General features: G+C 39.5%; 1 protein-coding gene across 3 annotated transcripts in view; it reads right to left on the reverse strand.

The window, feature by feature from the left end:
* Window positions 1-16320, reverse strand: part of LOC135199130 (polypyrimidine tract-binding protein 1-like) — a 75942-nt gene that overhangs the window by 19271 nt on the left and 40351 nt on the right. For 2 of the 3 annotated variants that reach the window (XR_010310911.1, XM_064227044.1), the window contains one exon: window positions 13878-13914. The exons of the other annotated variant lie outside the window; for it this stretch is intronic. The gene's annotated coding sequence lies outside the window, so the exon portion shown is untranslated. The remainder of the gene's footprint in view (window positions 1-13877; window positions 13915-16320) is intronic. 3 annotated transcript variants of the gene reach the window in all.

Here is a 16320-nt window from a genome sequence, read left to right on the forward strand (position 1 = left end):
CTCTTCCTGAAGCCTCGAATGAATCCCTATCTAACTCTTCCTGAAGCCTCGAATGAATCCCTCTCTAACTCTTCCTAAGGCCTCGAATGAATCCCTCTCTAACTCTTCCTGAAGCCTCGAATGAATCCCTCTCTAACTCTTCCTGAAGCCTCGAATGAATCCCTATCTAACTTTCCTGAAGCCTCGAATGAATCCCTATCTAACTCTTCCTGAAGCCTCGAATGAATCCCTATCTAACTCTTCCTGAAGCCTCGAATGAATCCCTCTCTAACTCTTCCTAAGGCCTCGAATGAATCCCTCTCTAACTCTTCCTAAGCCTCGAATAAATCCCTATCTAACTCTAAGGCCTCGAATGAAATCCCTCTCTAACTCTTCCCTGAAGCTCGAATGAATCCCTAATCTAACTCTTCCTGAAGCCTCGAATAATGAATCCTAGCTAACTCTCCTGATAGCCTCGAATGAATCCTCTCTAACTCTTCCTAAGGCCTCGAATAGAATCCTCTCTACTCTTCCTGAAGCCTCGAAGAATCCCCTCGCTAACTCTTTCTGAAGCCTCGAATGAATCCCGATCTAACTTTACTGAAGCCTCGAATGAATCCTCTACTAACTCATCCTGAAGCCTCAGAATGAATCCCTATCTAACGTCTTCCTGAAGCCTCGATGAATCCCTCTTAACTCTTCATGAAGCGCGCAATGAATCCCTCTTTAACTCTTCATGAAGCCTCGAATGAATCCCTCTCTAAAACTCTTCATGAAGCCTCGGAAGAATCCTATCTAACTTTCCTGAAAGCCTCGAAGAATCCCTCTCTAACTCGTCCTGAAGCCTCGAAGAATAAATAATAACTCTTCCAAGAAAGCTAATTCGAATGAATCCCATCTCCTAACTGCTGAACCGCCTCGAATGAATCTCTAAATCTTCCTGAAGCCTCGAAGAATCCCTCTCTAACTCTTCCTGAAGCCTCGAATGAATCTCTCTCTAACTCTTCCTGAAGCCTCAAATGAATCTTTAACTCTTGCTGAAGCCCCGAATGAATCTCTAACTCTCGCTGAAGCCCCGAATGACTCCCTCTCTAACTCTTCCAGAATCCTCAAATGAATCTCTAACTCTTCCTGAAGCCTCGAATGAATCCCTCTCTGACTCTTCCTGAAGCCTCAAAGGAATCCCTCTCTAACTCTTCCTGAAGCCCCGAATGACTCCCTCTCTAACTCTTCCAGAATCCTCAAATGAATCTCTAACTCTTCCTGAAGCCTCGAATGAAGCCCTCTCTGACTCTTCCTGAAGCCTCAAAGGAATCCCTCTCTAACTCTTCCTGAAGCCTCAAATGAATCTCTAACTCTTCCTGAAGCCTCGAATGAATCTCTAACTCTTCCGGAAGCCTCGAATGACTCCCTCTCTAATTCTTTCTGAAGCCTCAAATGAATCTCTAACTCTTCCTGAAGCCCCGAATGAATCTCTAACTCTTCCTGAAGCCTCGAATGAATCTAACTCTCCTGAACTCTGAATCTCCGCTCTTCTGAAGCCTCGAATGAATCCCTTTCTAACTCTTCCTGAAGCCTCAAATGAATCTCTAACTCTTCCTAAGACCTCGAATGAATCCCTTTCTAACTCTTCCTGAAGCCTCAAATGAATCTCTAACTCTTCCAGAAGCCTCGAATGACTCCCTCTCTAACTCATCTGGAGGCCTCAAATGAATCAGTTTCTAACTCTTCCTGAAGCCTCAAATGAATCTCTAACTCTTCCTGAAGACCTCGAATGAATCCCTTGCTAAACTCTTCCTGAAGCCTTCCAAATGAATCGCTATAACTCTTCCTAAGCCTCGAAAGAATCCCTTTTAACTCTTCTGAAGGCCCAAATTGGAATCTCTTAACTATTCCGGAAAGCCTCGGAAATGACTCCCTCCTCTAAAAATCCATCTGGAGGGGCCTCAAATGAATCAGTTTCTAACTCTTCCTGAAGCCTCAAATGAATCTCTAACTCTTCCTGAGACCTCGAATGAATCCCTTGCTAACTCTTCCTGAAGCCTCAAATGAATCTCTAACTCTTCCTGAAGACCTCGAAGAATACCTTCTAAACTCTTCCTTTGAAGCGATCAAATGAATCTCTAAACTATTCCTGGAAGCCTCGAAAAATGAACTCCCTCGCTAACTCATTCCTGGAAAGGCCTCAAATGAAATCAGAATTTCTAAAACCCCCCCCCCCCACCACAAAAAACAACCCCCCCCTTCTGAAGCCTAAAATCGAATCTCTAACTCTTCCTGAGAACTCCGAAATGAATCCCTTGTAACTTCTTGAAGCCTTCAAATGAAATATCTAACTCTTCCTTGAAGACCTCGAATGAATCCTTCTAACTCCCTTCCTGAAGGCCACCCGATAATGAATCTCAAACTCATTACCTGGAAGGCCTCGAAATGGAATCCCTTTCTAAACTGTCTTCCTGAAAGGCCTCAAATGAACTCTAACTCTTCCTGAAGCCTCCAAATGAATCTCTAACCTCTTCCTGAAGCCCGAATGAATCTCAACTCTTCTGAAGCCGCATGAATATCAAAACCCTTTCTTCCTGAAGCTCAAATGAATCTCTAAACTCTTCCTGAAGCCTCGAATGAATCCCTCTCTAAACTCTTCCTGAAGCCCCGCATGAATCTCAAACTCTTCCCGAATCCTCAAATGAATCCCTCTCTAACTCTTCCTGAAGCCCTGCATGAATCTCAAACTCTAACCTGAAGCTCGAAATGAATCTCTAACTCTTCTGAAGCCTCGAACTGAATCTCAACTCTTCCTGAAGCCCGAATGAATCTAACTTCTGCTCGAAGAATCTCAACTCTTCCCGAAGCTCGAATGAATCTCTAAACTCTTCTTGAAGCTCAATGAATCTCTATTCTTGAAGCCTCGAAGATCTCTAACTCTTCCTGAAGACCGACGAATCTCAATTTCCTGAAAGCCTCAATGAATCTCTAATTCTGAAGCAAAATGAAATCTATACTGAAGCCTCAAATGAATCTCAACTCTTCTGAAAGCCTCGAAGAATCAAATCTTCTTGAACTGCTTCGAAATGAAATCTCTAACTCTTCAATGAAGCCATCAATGAATCTCGAACTCTTCATGAAGCGAATGAATCTCTAAACTCTTCTGAAGCCTCGAATGTAATCTCTAACTCTTCCTGAAGCTCAAATGAATCTCAAACTCTTCCTGAAGCCTCGAATGAATCTCTAACTCTTCCTGAAGCCTCAATGAATCTCTAAACTTCTTCCTGAAGCCTCAAATGAATCTCTAACTCTTCCTGAAGCCCCTCAATGAATCTTTCAAACTCTTCCTGAAGCCCTCAATGAATCTCTAATTCTCCTGAAGCTCGAATGAATCCCTCTTAACTCTTCCCGAAGCCTCAAATGAATCTCAAACTCTTCCTGAAGCCTCAAATGAATCTCTAACTCTTCCTGAAGCCTCGAATGAAATCCCTCTCAAACTCTTCCTGAAGCCTCAAAATGAATCTCTAAACTCTTCCTGAAGACCTCAAATGAATCGGCCTTCTAACTCTCCTGAAGCCTCAAATGAATCTTTTAACTATTCCTGAAGCCTCGAAATGAATCCCTTTCTAAACTCTTCTGAAGCCTCAAATGAATCTCTAACTCTTCCTGAAGCCTCGAAATGAATCCCTCTAACTCTTCCTGAAGCCTCAAATGAATCTCTAACTCTTCCTGAAGCCTCAAATGAATCTCTAACTCTTCCTGAAGCCTCGAATGAATCCCTCTCTAACTCTTCCTGAAGCCTCAAATGAATCTCTAACTCTTCCTGAAGCCTCAAATGAATCCCTCTAACTCTTCATGAACAGCCGCAAATGAATTTATCTAACTCTTCCTGAAAGCTCGAATTAATCCCTATCTAAACGTCTTCCTGAAGCCTCCCAAAGAATCTCTAACTCTTCCTGAAGGACCCTCGAAATGAATAACCCTTTCTAAACTCATTCCTGAAGCCTCAAAGAATACAAATCTTCCTGAAGCCTCAAATGAAACCCTATTTTCTAACTCTTCCTGAAGCCTCAAATGAATCTCTAACCTCCTTCCGAGAAACCTCGAATGAAACCTTTCTTAACCTTCCTGAAGCCTCCAAATGAAGACTCCTTAACCTCTTCTGAAGCCTCCCTTTAATGAACCCTTTCTAACTCCACCGGGAGGCCTCAAATGAATCCCTCTCTAACTCTTTTTTTCCCTGAAAGCCTCATTATGAACTCCTTTGAACTCTTCCTGATACCTCAAATGATCTCTAACTCTTCCTGAAGCCCGGAATGAATCCCTCTCTAACTCTTCCTGAAGCCTCGAATAATCCTTCTCCCTGAAGCCTCGAATGAATCCCTCTCTAACTCTCCTGAAGCCTCGAATGAATCTCCTCTTTAACTCTTCCTGAAGCCTCGAATGAATCTCTCTAACTCTTCCTAAAGGCCTCGAATAAATCTCTAACTCTTTCCTGAAGCCTCGAATGAATCCCTCAATCTAACCTCTTCTGAACTTTGTTCCGTGAATAAGAAATCCTCTTAAACTTCCTTCCTGAAGCCTCCTAATGAAATCTCTTAACTCTTCCTGAGGCCTCGAATGAATCCCTCTCTAACTCTTCCTGAAGCCTCAAATGTATCTCTAACTCTTCCTGAAGCCCGGAATGAATCCCTCTCCAACTCTTCCTGAAGCCTCAAATGAATCTCTAACTCTTCCTGAAGCCTCGAATGAATCCCTCTCTAACTCTTCCTGAAGCCTCAAATGAACTTCTAACTCTTCCTGAAGCCTCGAATGAATCCCTCTCTAACTCTTCCTGAAGCCTCGAATGAATCCCTCTCTAACTCTTCCTGAGGCCTCGAATGAATCCCTCTCTAACTCTTCCTGAAGCCTCGAATGAATCCCTCTCTAACTCTTCCTGAAGCCTCGAATGAATCCCTATCTAACTCGTCCATAAGCCTCGAGTGATTCCCTCTCTAACTCTTCCTGAAGCCTCGAATGAATCCCTCTCTAACTCTTCCTGAAGCCTCGAATGTGATCCCTCTAACTCTTCCTGAAGCCTCGAATGAATCCCTCTCTAACTCTTCCTGAAGCCTCGAATGATTCCCTCTCTAACTCTTCCTGAAGCCTCGAATGAATCCCTCTCTAACTCTTCCTGAAGCCCGGGATGAATCCCTCTCTAACTCTTCCTGAAGCCTCAAATGAATCTCTAACTATTCCTGAAGCCTGGAATGAATTCCTCTCTAACTCTTCCTGAAGCCTCAAATGAACCTCTAACTCTTCCTGAAGCCTGGAATGAAGCCTCAAACTGGCTAAGATGAACCAATCAAAAGATATTTCAAAAATAATAAAGATAAAAACTAGATTCAGGGGTCTGGTTGATTTGACTAAAACACCAAAATACCGTTGTTTATTCTCTCCTGAATACAAAACCGGCTCCTCTCAGACCAAAGAGAGTGGAAGATATAAACAGTACTTTATACGAATGAACATGCGTCCTTTCCTCCAGTTTCTGCTCAAGGGGAAAGATGGTCGACACTCTCTCTCTCTCTTGTTCACATTCATACACTTACATATAAAAAACAAAAACATTAAAAACAAACAACAAACACAAGTAGGACCCTTAGGTGACCTTGAACAAGGCCCAAATGAGCCCAAACAATCCACATCTGTCAGAGGCAAAATTCTCTCCCCTCCACAGATAGCTTTGAAGTTCAAATGATTCCTGATGACATTACACAGAGTGGTTCCATTATATCAAATGGGCAGTCCACTACAATGAATGGTGAATTATTCTCAATACCAAATTATAAAATTCATTGTTTATAATGAGAAATATTTATAATAACAATCTGTCTTATAGATCTGCTACAAGGATTTATAGATACAAGCTGGTCCCGAGTCCTGATAAGAAGGATTAAGAAAAGGTTATTAAATCCTTCAATTGTAAAAGATGAAGCATTTCTGCAACAATCAACAAACCTTAGCAGTTTGTTGCCAACGGAAACCAACAGATCCTTCGACAATGTCCACAGAATCAACAACAACAAAAACTGTGAAATGACGACAAATGAAATAGTTAATATGACCTATTTCCTATAAAGAGTCAGGTGAGGATTGCAATAAACCCATGACGTATTGCAATACTTCAATATTTAATCTAATTTAATAACTTTAAATTAGAAATAACTTGTAATGCATCGTGTTAGAATTAACAATGGTGGAAATTACGTTCGTTATATCAAAACTAAACTGCGCCTCATCAACATTTAATTACATTTCGCTATATTTACATCACACGTCAATAAAAGCAACTAAACAGAGAGAGAGAGAGAGAGAGAGAGAGAGAGAGAGAGAGAAGAGAGCTTACAATCTCTTATGAGACCATCATGTTAAACCACCCACAAAAAAAAACTTACAAAATTCAGGAGCGAAGACCAACCAAGAAAAAAAGGATACATTAGCATAAAAAACCATTTCCCTGGACAAATGCAGACATTCCCCCCAACCGAGGAGCCCCACTGAATGTAAACCAGGTCGTCGGGAACTTCATCAATATTTAAACTGGAAGAATTTTCTTGAGGGAGAAATAAGGCTAAATACCTTGTCAAAGACTTTCCCAGTAAGAGAGAGAGAGAGAGAGAGAGAGAGAGAGAGAGAGAGAGAGAGAGAGTGATTTACAAGTCGTTGAAATTCATTATTTGTTACTCGGGGGAAATTATCTGAATTCGGTGGCTAAAACCGTTTTTGTTTTTATAGTATATGCTGAAGATTTACGGTTTATGGAATAATAACAATGATATAAAGATATAAGTTTTTTTTGTTGAGTTACTGAGTCAGTTGCATTCAGTTTGAATAGAATTTTCTCTATTTTTCTAATAAATGACTTTTCTTGGTCACTGCGTTGTGCTAGTAACTCTCCAATACTTGTCTTTTCTGAAGATGGAAATAGTCGTGAATCATCATAAAATATATTTCTGGCTTATGATACAGTGGTGCCTCGAGATACGAAAGGCTCATCTTACGAAAAACTCGAGATACGAAAGCCAATACGAACAATTTAACGGCTCTACATACGAAAAGTTTTCAAGATACGAAAGGTTTCTGTAAAGTCCGAGATTCGCCCGAACCACCGATAACAATTTTGAAACTCGCGCACCGCCAACTTAGTAGACTCGCCACCATCCTCCTGCTCTCACATTGGTTCCTGAAGCTAGTCGCTGCCATGAGATCCTTCTCTCCTATTGGCCAGCGTCCCTCCCATCATGCATCTATGTAAGTGGTGGCGTGCCTCAGCCACTCGGTACCAGCATTGTTATATTACGCACGCGGTATTCGTTTCGGGATCGTCAATGTGCATTTAAAAAAAAAATTTCTCATATCTTTTCACAGAAAATTGAAAAAGAAGAGCACCTCTTGAGTGACGACATATATGATATGATTGACCAAGATCTCTCTCGTGGGATAAGTGACCAAGATCTCTCACATGGGATAAGTAATCAAGGTCTCTCTCATGGGATAACTGGAAACTTTGCAAGGTTGGTAGAATCTCCTCTCCCTGCTGAACAGAGGGTGTTGACCAATCATTTACAACATGCATACCGTATAGTCAAGGCACTTCAGTTTATGTTGAAGGTCAGCAGCCGAACATTCAGTACCCAAATCAGTTGCAGAGAGAGCATTTGGTTGAACAGGGTTTTGATGGACACCAGGGCCAACAGAGTCATGAGGTGCAACAATTAGTAGATAATTATCAAGACGGGCAGCCGTTAATCAACACTACGCGTTTATAGAAAAAAAAGACACCTCGAAAAGGCTCACACAGGTCGTATGCTTGAGCAGTTTGATGACGTTTGCCTGAGTCGTTTCGGGAACATTGTGAAAAGTAGGCAGAAGCAATCTTCCTTGGATCGTTATTTTTTAAAGAGGCCTTTAGCATTAGCAGGAGTAAGCAAAAAGGAAGAACCAAGTGATAAAAAACAGAAAGTTGTAAGCAAAAAGGAAGAACCAAGTGATAAAAAACAGAAAGTTGAAAGTGGTGATGAAGTTGAAATTCTGTAAAAAAAAAAAAAAAAAAAAAAAAAACTATGCAAAGTAAAAAAAAAAGTAAAAAATCCAAAAAAGAAAAAAAAAACGGCAGAAATTAAGGATGTTCTAGCCGCTTTTCATAAAGTGCAATCATTTGTCCTCCTCCTCCTCTGCCGCCGCTTTCGGAGATAGCCTCACTCGAAAGGTAAGCTTCCACATTTTACGTACAGTATTTCTTGTATACCATGTACACTAATATACTTTTTTTATAGGTTATTTTGCATTTTGTTATTAATTTAGGTATTGAATGGTCCAAATTGTTGTAGTATTTCATTGTTTATAGGTCAATTTAGTTTTATTATGAAATTTAATGGGGTGTTTTTGGAGGGCTTGGAACGGATTAGCCATTTTACATGTAAAACGTGGTCCAAGATACGAAAATCTCATGATACGAAGGGCGCCTCGGAATGGATTAATTTCGTATCTCGAGGTACTACTGTACAATGCTCGTCCGGCAACTGAAATATGGGTTTCATGGTCCGTAGACTTGTTCAGGTCTGTCAAGATGTAACTGCTAAATGGCAGTATGCACGGCCAACATTTCTCTCAATCTCTGCGAGGCCAAAGAAATTTCTGGCAATCCAATCAACGGCGCGCATTTCACCTCATCCAAGCAGCAGGCAGCATGCAGTTGACCCCCTGCTGACCCACCAGTATATAAAGAGTAGGACTCAGTATGAACTTCAGTCTACTCCCGTCCTTCGCCGTGAGCATGCGCAGCAGAGGCTGAGAGAAACGTTGGCCTCAAAATCTTCCTTAAACGCCTGAATATTGAAGTAACAAACACTACCGAACTGAGCAACTCTACGGACCATGACCTCAGATTTCACACATCAGACCTGTCATAATATATAATATAATATATATATATATATATATATATAGATATATATATATATATATATATATATATATATATACTATACACACACTGTAAGTACCCTTAAGTCGCATACGTTGTTACAATGATACAATCATTAAAAGCGCCAAACACCGTCTCCCACCAGGGAAAATCCTACCACTACCAGGCCCCACCTCCCCCTTCCATCCCCACTCCCCTCATATTCACAACACCGCCTCACTATATCCGAGTGAGGGAACAAGGAAAGAAAATTGGTTAATCGGAGCGTTGGATTAAGGAGTTTCTCGTTCCTCCGTCCGGTTCAAATCTTCTTAAAGGAAAGCAGATTAAAAGCAAACTTCCTCAAATGAAGACTTTCTATTCTTGCAAGAGTCTCAGACGTTCTTGGTTTGTTTCCCCCGAGTCTTGAGAATATACGAGAGGGAATAGCGAATATGCAGGATATTTTATACAACCTTCAGAAGGACGGTTGCTTACAGGAGTTTAATAAACTAAGGAAATATTATTCCAGAAAGATACGTGAACTGGGTTATTTTTAATAATATATATATATATATATATATATATATATATATATATATATATATATTTTATTAAAAAATAACCCAGTTCACGTATCTTTCTGGAATAATATTTCCTTAGTTTATTAAACTCCTGTAAGCAACCGTCCTTCTGAAGGTTGTATAAAATATCCTGCATATTCGCTATTCCCTCTCGTATATTCTCAAGACTCGGGAAACAAACACAAGAACGTCTGAGACTCTTGCAAGAATAGAAAGTCTTCATTTGAGGAAGTTTGCTTTTAATCTGCTTTCCTTTAAGAAGATTTGAACCGGACGGAGGAACGAGAAACTCCTTAATCCAACGCTCCGATTAACCATTTTCTTTCCTTGTTCCCTCACTCGGATATATATATATAAATATATATATATATAAAATATATATATATATATATATAGGGTATATACATATATATATATATATATATTATATATATTATATATATATATATATAAATATATATGTGTGTGTGTGTGTGTGTGTGTGTGTGTGTGTCTGTGTGTGTGTTTACAAGACCTAATTGGGATGAAAGATGAACAATGAAGGGTAAAAAATAAAATCAGAATGAAAGGTTACTAATACAGAAAAAGAAGTGCAGGAAAATTTTAAAAAAGTAGAAATAACATAAAACAGAGTTAAAATGTACATATGAACATTATCAGACATTTACCCCATATTTCTTGACGAATTCAAACTTATAAATAACAACGAAAAGTAAATATTTACGTCTGCGCTTTGATGTAAAAGAATTAGATCCCACAACAAATTTTCATAAAGAAATGAGCGGCATTTGATTCTCTTTAACCTGCAAAATCCTTTCTTAATCGGATCAGATCTCTCTCTCTCTCTCTCTCTCTCTCTCTCTCTCTCTCTCTCTCTCTCTCATTTTCCGAGATATTAATTTCACTTTTCTCAGGATTTGTCCTTTTTTCACAAATGTTTCGTCTTTACTACTGTAAACAAAAATACGTCCTCGATTAGTTCAACAGAACTACATTTTCTTGATGTGTTGGCAACACAACCAGTCCGAATAAGGATGTCCCCTTGTGTTGATATTAGCTATTCAGACATAATGACAAACTCCAGTACAGAGAAATTACAAGCTCATACGGAATAACATTCAAAATGTATTTGTACATTCATTCACAATGCATTTTGAAAAATATACGCCCCTATTTCAGTGATAATGCCTACTGTGCATCGCCCTTTTGGTACAAGTAGTTTTCAAGATCTGTGGACGGACAGAAAAAGTGCGAACGGACAGACAAAGCCATTTCAATAGATTTCTTCTTCTTCAAAAAAAAAAAAAAATGCTTGCAACGCAACACAACGATTCCTGAAAGCACAACTTCTTGGTCCTACTGTGCCCGGGAGTGTGCCCCAGATATAATTTCCTTCTCACCTAAATAAAAATAACACCTTTCCTATACACATACATACATATATACGTTTGCTATAAATATAAAAAAGGAGAGTAAATCTGAAGAACACTACCGAAGGAGGCCTCTCTCCAAGAGGCTGGTAGTTATAGTAAACAAGGTTCATTCTGTGTGTCTGGTAGTTACCGAACCAAAAGGAAGCGATAGTATCACTTTTGACCACCAAAAATTGACTACTGCCGACGATCATTTCCTATAAGTCAGAACAAGTGACGTCTGTAGCTACCACTTTTTATGCTTCAGCCTTGTAGGGTAACAAGTCCTAGTCATCGTCATTGTACGTTACTCTTAACCATCTCGTGTTCTTCCAAGCAGTCAGTTGTTCGCCATTGGATCTACCTTTAATAAAAGAGTTCTGGAAGCAACGTAAGTTTTCTGCCGGATGAACACTTGGTTTTCAACTTGATTTCGTTGTTTGGGTATGAGCTGACAGCGTTGCTATTTCCTGTGATCATTTGAAAGGGACTTTCACTCTAGTTACGAAGAAAGATGGTAGAATGGTACTGTAGGGGTTTGCTTGTGTGTGTGCATGCGTGTGTGTTTGTATTTGTGTGTGCATACTTGTTGCAAACGTTAAATTGAATTGAAGAATGATTTGAGGAGGGGGACTTTTGTCAACAATTGCTTGTGAAAATGATTTCTGAAAAATTAACCATCACAAACAAAAGTCGCTAATAGAAACTCTCTCTCTCTCTCTCTCTCTCTCTCTCTCTCTCTCTTTCTGTGTGTGTGTGTGTGTGTGTGTGTGTGATTAGTGATCTCTTCATTCTTTAATTCCCATTACCTTCTGTTATTACTTCTGTCAAATGAACGGCAGAATATTCTTTTGGAAGCTTGAATTTCAAGTCAATGGCCCCAGTGGTGGTGGGCTTGTTCCATATGAATGAGGTTCATCTTTAGAATAATAATAATAATAATAATAATAATAATAATAATAATAATAATAATAATAATAATAATAATAATAATATCCTTAGAAAGACTAAAAAGGTTAAAATAGAACGGACGATAAACTAGATCACGAAACCATAGGAAACAGAAAACTTCTTAATTGTATCAGAAATCCGGTGTCTACATTTCCTGAAGAAACAAGTGGCCAACGTTACGCACGAGTTTTGTGTCAGTGAACTAGCCAATAATTCTCGTTACTCGTTGGCATAATGACTGCTGGCGGACGTGTGAATTATTAGGGGCAGTTGGGACGGGTAACCAGATGTCCTTTTCTTGTCCAGTCCCGAAAAAATAAGTAAAAAGATAGAAAGGAAAGGGGTTTTATAGAATCCACTTTTTTGTTTGTTTATTATTATTATTATTTTTTTTTTTTTTTTTTGCTCTATCACAGTCCTCCAATTCGACTGGGTGGTATTTATAGTGTGGGGTTCCGGGTTGCATCCTGCCTCCTTAGGAGTCCATCACTTTTCTTACTATGTGTGCCGTTTCTAGGATCACACTCTTCTGCATGAGTCCTGGAGCTACTTCAGCGTCTAGTTTTTCTAGATTCCTTTTCAGGGATCTTGGGATCGTGCCTAGTGCGCCTATGATTATGGGTACGATTTCCACTGGCATATCCCATATCCTTCTTATTTCTATTTTCAGATCTTGATACTTATCCATTTTTTCCCTCTCTTTCTCTTCAACTCTGGTATCCCATGGTATTGCGACATCAATGAGTGATACTTTCTTCTTGACTTTGTCAATCAACGTCACGTCTGGTCTATTTGCACGTATCACCCTATCCGTTCTGATAACATAGTCCCAGAGGATCTTTGCCTGATCGTTTTCTATCACTCCCTCAGGTTGGTGCTTGTACCACTTATTACTGCAAGGTAGCTGATGTTTCTTGCACAGGCTCCAGTGGAGGGCTTTTGCCACTGAATCGTGCCTCTTTTTGTACTGGTTCTGTGCAAGTGCCGGGCATTCGCTTGCATGTGGTTTATGGTTTCATTTTTCGTATTGCACTTCCTACATATGGGAGAGATGTTATTTCCGTCTATCGTTCTTTGAACATATCTGGTTCTTAGGGCCTGATCTTGTGCCGCTGTTATCATTCCTTCAGTTTCCTTCTTGAGCTCTCCCCTCTGTAACCATTGCCATGTGTCATCGCTGGCTAGTTCTTTAGTCTGTCTCATGCATTGTCCGTGCATTGGTTTGTTGTGCCAGTCCTCTGTTCTGTTTGTCATTCTCCTGTCTCTGTATATTTCTGGATCTTCGTCTACTTTTATTAGTCCTTCTTTCCATGCACTCTTTATTATTATTATTATTATTTTTAGTATTATTATTATTATTATACAGAAGATGAACCCTAATCATATGGAACAAGCCCACCACCACAGGGGCCACTGACTTGAAATTCAAGCTTCCAAAGAATATTATGGTGTTCATTAGAAAGAAGTATAACTATTATCCAGCATTTGCCAAAGTGTCGTCGTCCAATGACGGTTGTTGACTTGTCGTCATCCTGTTTGAGATGTGTATGCGATAGGTTGCTGACCTTATGGTGATATGTATATGATCAATTGCTGACCAGTCTGTGATATGTATGTGATAAGTTGCCGACTTGTTGATGACTTTACTGTAGCGTGGACGCAGCCTAACTTCTATCGTCTTGAAAGTTTCAACTGTGATGACAGACGCCACTTAAAGTGTTGATTAAGGTTCTCTCCTGTTCAAATAGCAAACCCTTTATATATATATATATAGTATATATATATATATATATATATATATATATATATATATATATATATATATAGCATCTAACGTCTTACCCTATATATAATAGTATTAGAATCCATTTCCCGTCATTCACACTGAACTTCTCTCTATCTAGAGATGTACATAAATGAATTCAAGAACAACTGGAAAGCTTCCAAAACATCATCTGTTTTCATTTTCCGGAGAACTGTCGTCAATATGATCAGGAATGAATCACAATATTTCCTTACCCTTAGCGGAGACGTTCCCCTAATACTCGTCGCTCACCTGAATCAAAAACAAATAATATAATTTTAGTCCACATTTGCAAGTATTGCTGAACTAAGGCCGCCAACACTTGAGAAATTACTATAATGATCAATTTTGAATCCTCAAACACCTTTCATTTCATACTCGTCACATCATGGAATGTGTCACTTTCACAATTGACTTCAATGTTTTAGTGGTCTGAGAGGAACAACAGTCACAATGAGGCCTGAGGGCCAATGTAGCAAGTGAAGGAAGGAAGGCTACATTGACTTCTAGTCCAGAAAACAAATATCTAAAAACTATCAATAAAATAGCAACGCTACCAGACAAGAGGGAAGGTGCAGACATTGGAATTTTTCATTAAAGTTACAAGATTCATGTAAAGTGTCTCATTGTCCCTTGAAACAATATCTCATTCATTAATGAACTTTATTGGGATAAACACTATTTTTTCCAACTATAACTATAAGACTTCTTTTACTAAACACTAATACTTCCATTTCAATACAAAATTATTAATATAACACTCTTTCTCTCTCTCTCTCTCTCTCTCTCTCTCTCTCTCTCTCTCTCTCTCATAAGCATCCTTGTTAAATAGCTACCAAGTTATAAGAGAGAGAGAGAGAGAGAGAGAAACCAACTGAATCAGGTAATTATGAAAAATAAAAAATAAAAAATCCCATCTCATCCAAACGACCACTTATTATCAGTCAGTGGCAGCTTCTCATCTCTATGCAAATGTATTGAAATCAAGTAACAAGCAAACTGGGGACATATCCAAACACTGCCCAGCCCCGATGAAGAATCATTCGGGGCTCCCAATGAGATCCTGCTTTCATCAAGCACAAGATATTTCTATTGGTCAACTCTTTGGAGGATCTGCCCGATGGGGAAAGAGAGAAGGAAAGGAGCTGTGTGCTTGTTTGGTTACTCTGCTTGCTTTCCGCTTTTGGGGTTACAGGAATTTGGACTTCGTTTGGGATCTAAATAAAGACAGTTGCAGTCTGCGTTTTGCACTGACGGGAAACAAACGAAGGAAATAAAAACAGTCGCAATGGATAACCATAAATGAAAACATGGTTCTTCATAACTACAGAAGATTCTAAATAAGAAGTCAAGGTACCCAACACTCAGTAAGTAATGAGCGAATATGAAACCTCTTTGCCAGGACAAGCTGTGAAACACGTCTGTTTTCAGAAAGGCCTGTTTTTTGTTTTTCAATTTACGGACCACATAGGATGCAATACAAAATTTAGGCCCAAGGCCAAGTGCTGGAGTTATAGAACCATATATTTCAACATTTTTCTAAACTCTCCTTAAAATTATTATATAAACGAATTTAATGCAGCCTTATCTCAGAACTTTACCAGGATTTGTTTAGCAAGTGGAGATTTTTCTAAACTCTTAAAAATAATTAGCAAGTGACATTTCAGAAAATCTGACTCGGCAGCAAATTAAAAGACAAGATCTAATCTATTCTAATATTTTACTTTTGTAAACTACAGTAAAAATATATTGTGTGTATTTTGGAAAACATAATTGTAAAATAGCTACAAATCAATAACCATATAAAAGAAATAAAGGCAAATGATCTCATACAGACACAGTGGCAAAAGAAAAATAAATAAATAAATAAATAAACACATTTTAGGTATTGATGGAAAACTTGACACTGGACAAACAAGTTGGTCAATCGACTGTACTGAATCACGGCCTGAAATTGCGGGAAGAGAGAGAGAGAGAGAGAGAGAGAGAGAGAGAGAGAGAGAGAGAGAGAGAGAGAGAGAGAGAGAGAGAGAGAGAGAGAATAATTCCCAATACCACCTCTTTAAGCACTGAAAAACTCAGTCGTGAGACTTGCGACTGGCCAATAAAACAAGACTTTTTTTTTTTTTTTTCTTCTTCTTCTTCTTCTTTAAGGGTCAAACATTCGTCTGTAAATATCTCCCTCGACGTAATTCTACGATCAAGTCCATCATCAGGACAGACAGACAGAGCGTCACGGGGATCATATGTCATGTGTTGTTGCAACTCATTCCGTTGCTCGAAGCCTCCACTGAATTTGCATTTTATAAGTGGAGGTGATGTTATACAACTGCCTAAGGGGTGGGGGGGGGGGGGGGGTGGGGGGGGGGGGGGGGGGAGTGGGGGGGGGGGGGGGGGGGGGGGGGGAGTTAGGGAGTAGGGAAGGGTGAGAGGAGTGGTGCCTACAGCTAGGGGAACGGGATGGGGGAATGGTAAGGGGTGAAGGGGGAATGGTAAGGGGTGAAGGCTGGTAAGTCAGCAAATAGGACTTCGCGTCCTTTTTGGACGAGTGACGTTGTCTGCCACTGATTTGAGGCCTTGTGGTTAAATGCACCCCCACGTTATTCACTTATATATAGTGTTATGTATGTTATACACTATATAAAGTGTTGTTATTCA

Source organism: Macrobrachium nipponense, chromosome 25, assembly GCF_015104395.2.
Source record: "Macrobrachium nipponense isolate FS-2020 chromosome 25, ASM1510439v2, whole genome shotgun sequence".
NCBI lineage: Eukaryota > Metazoa > Arthropoda > Malacostraca > Decapoda > Palaemonidae > Macrobrachium > Macrobrachium nipponense.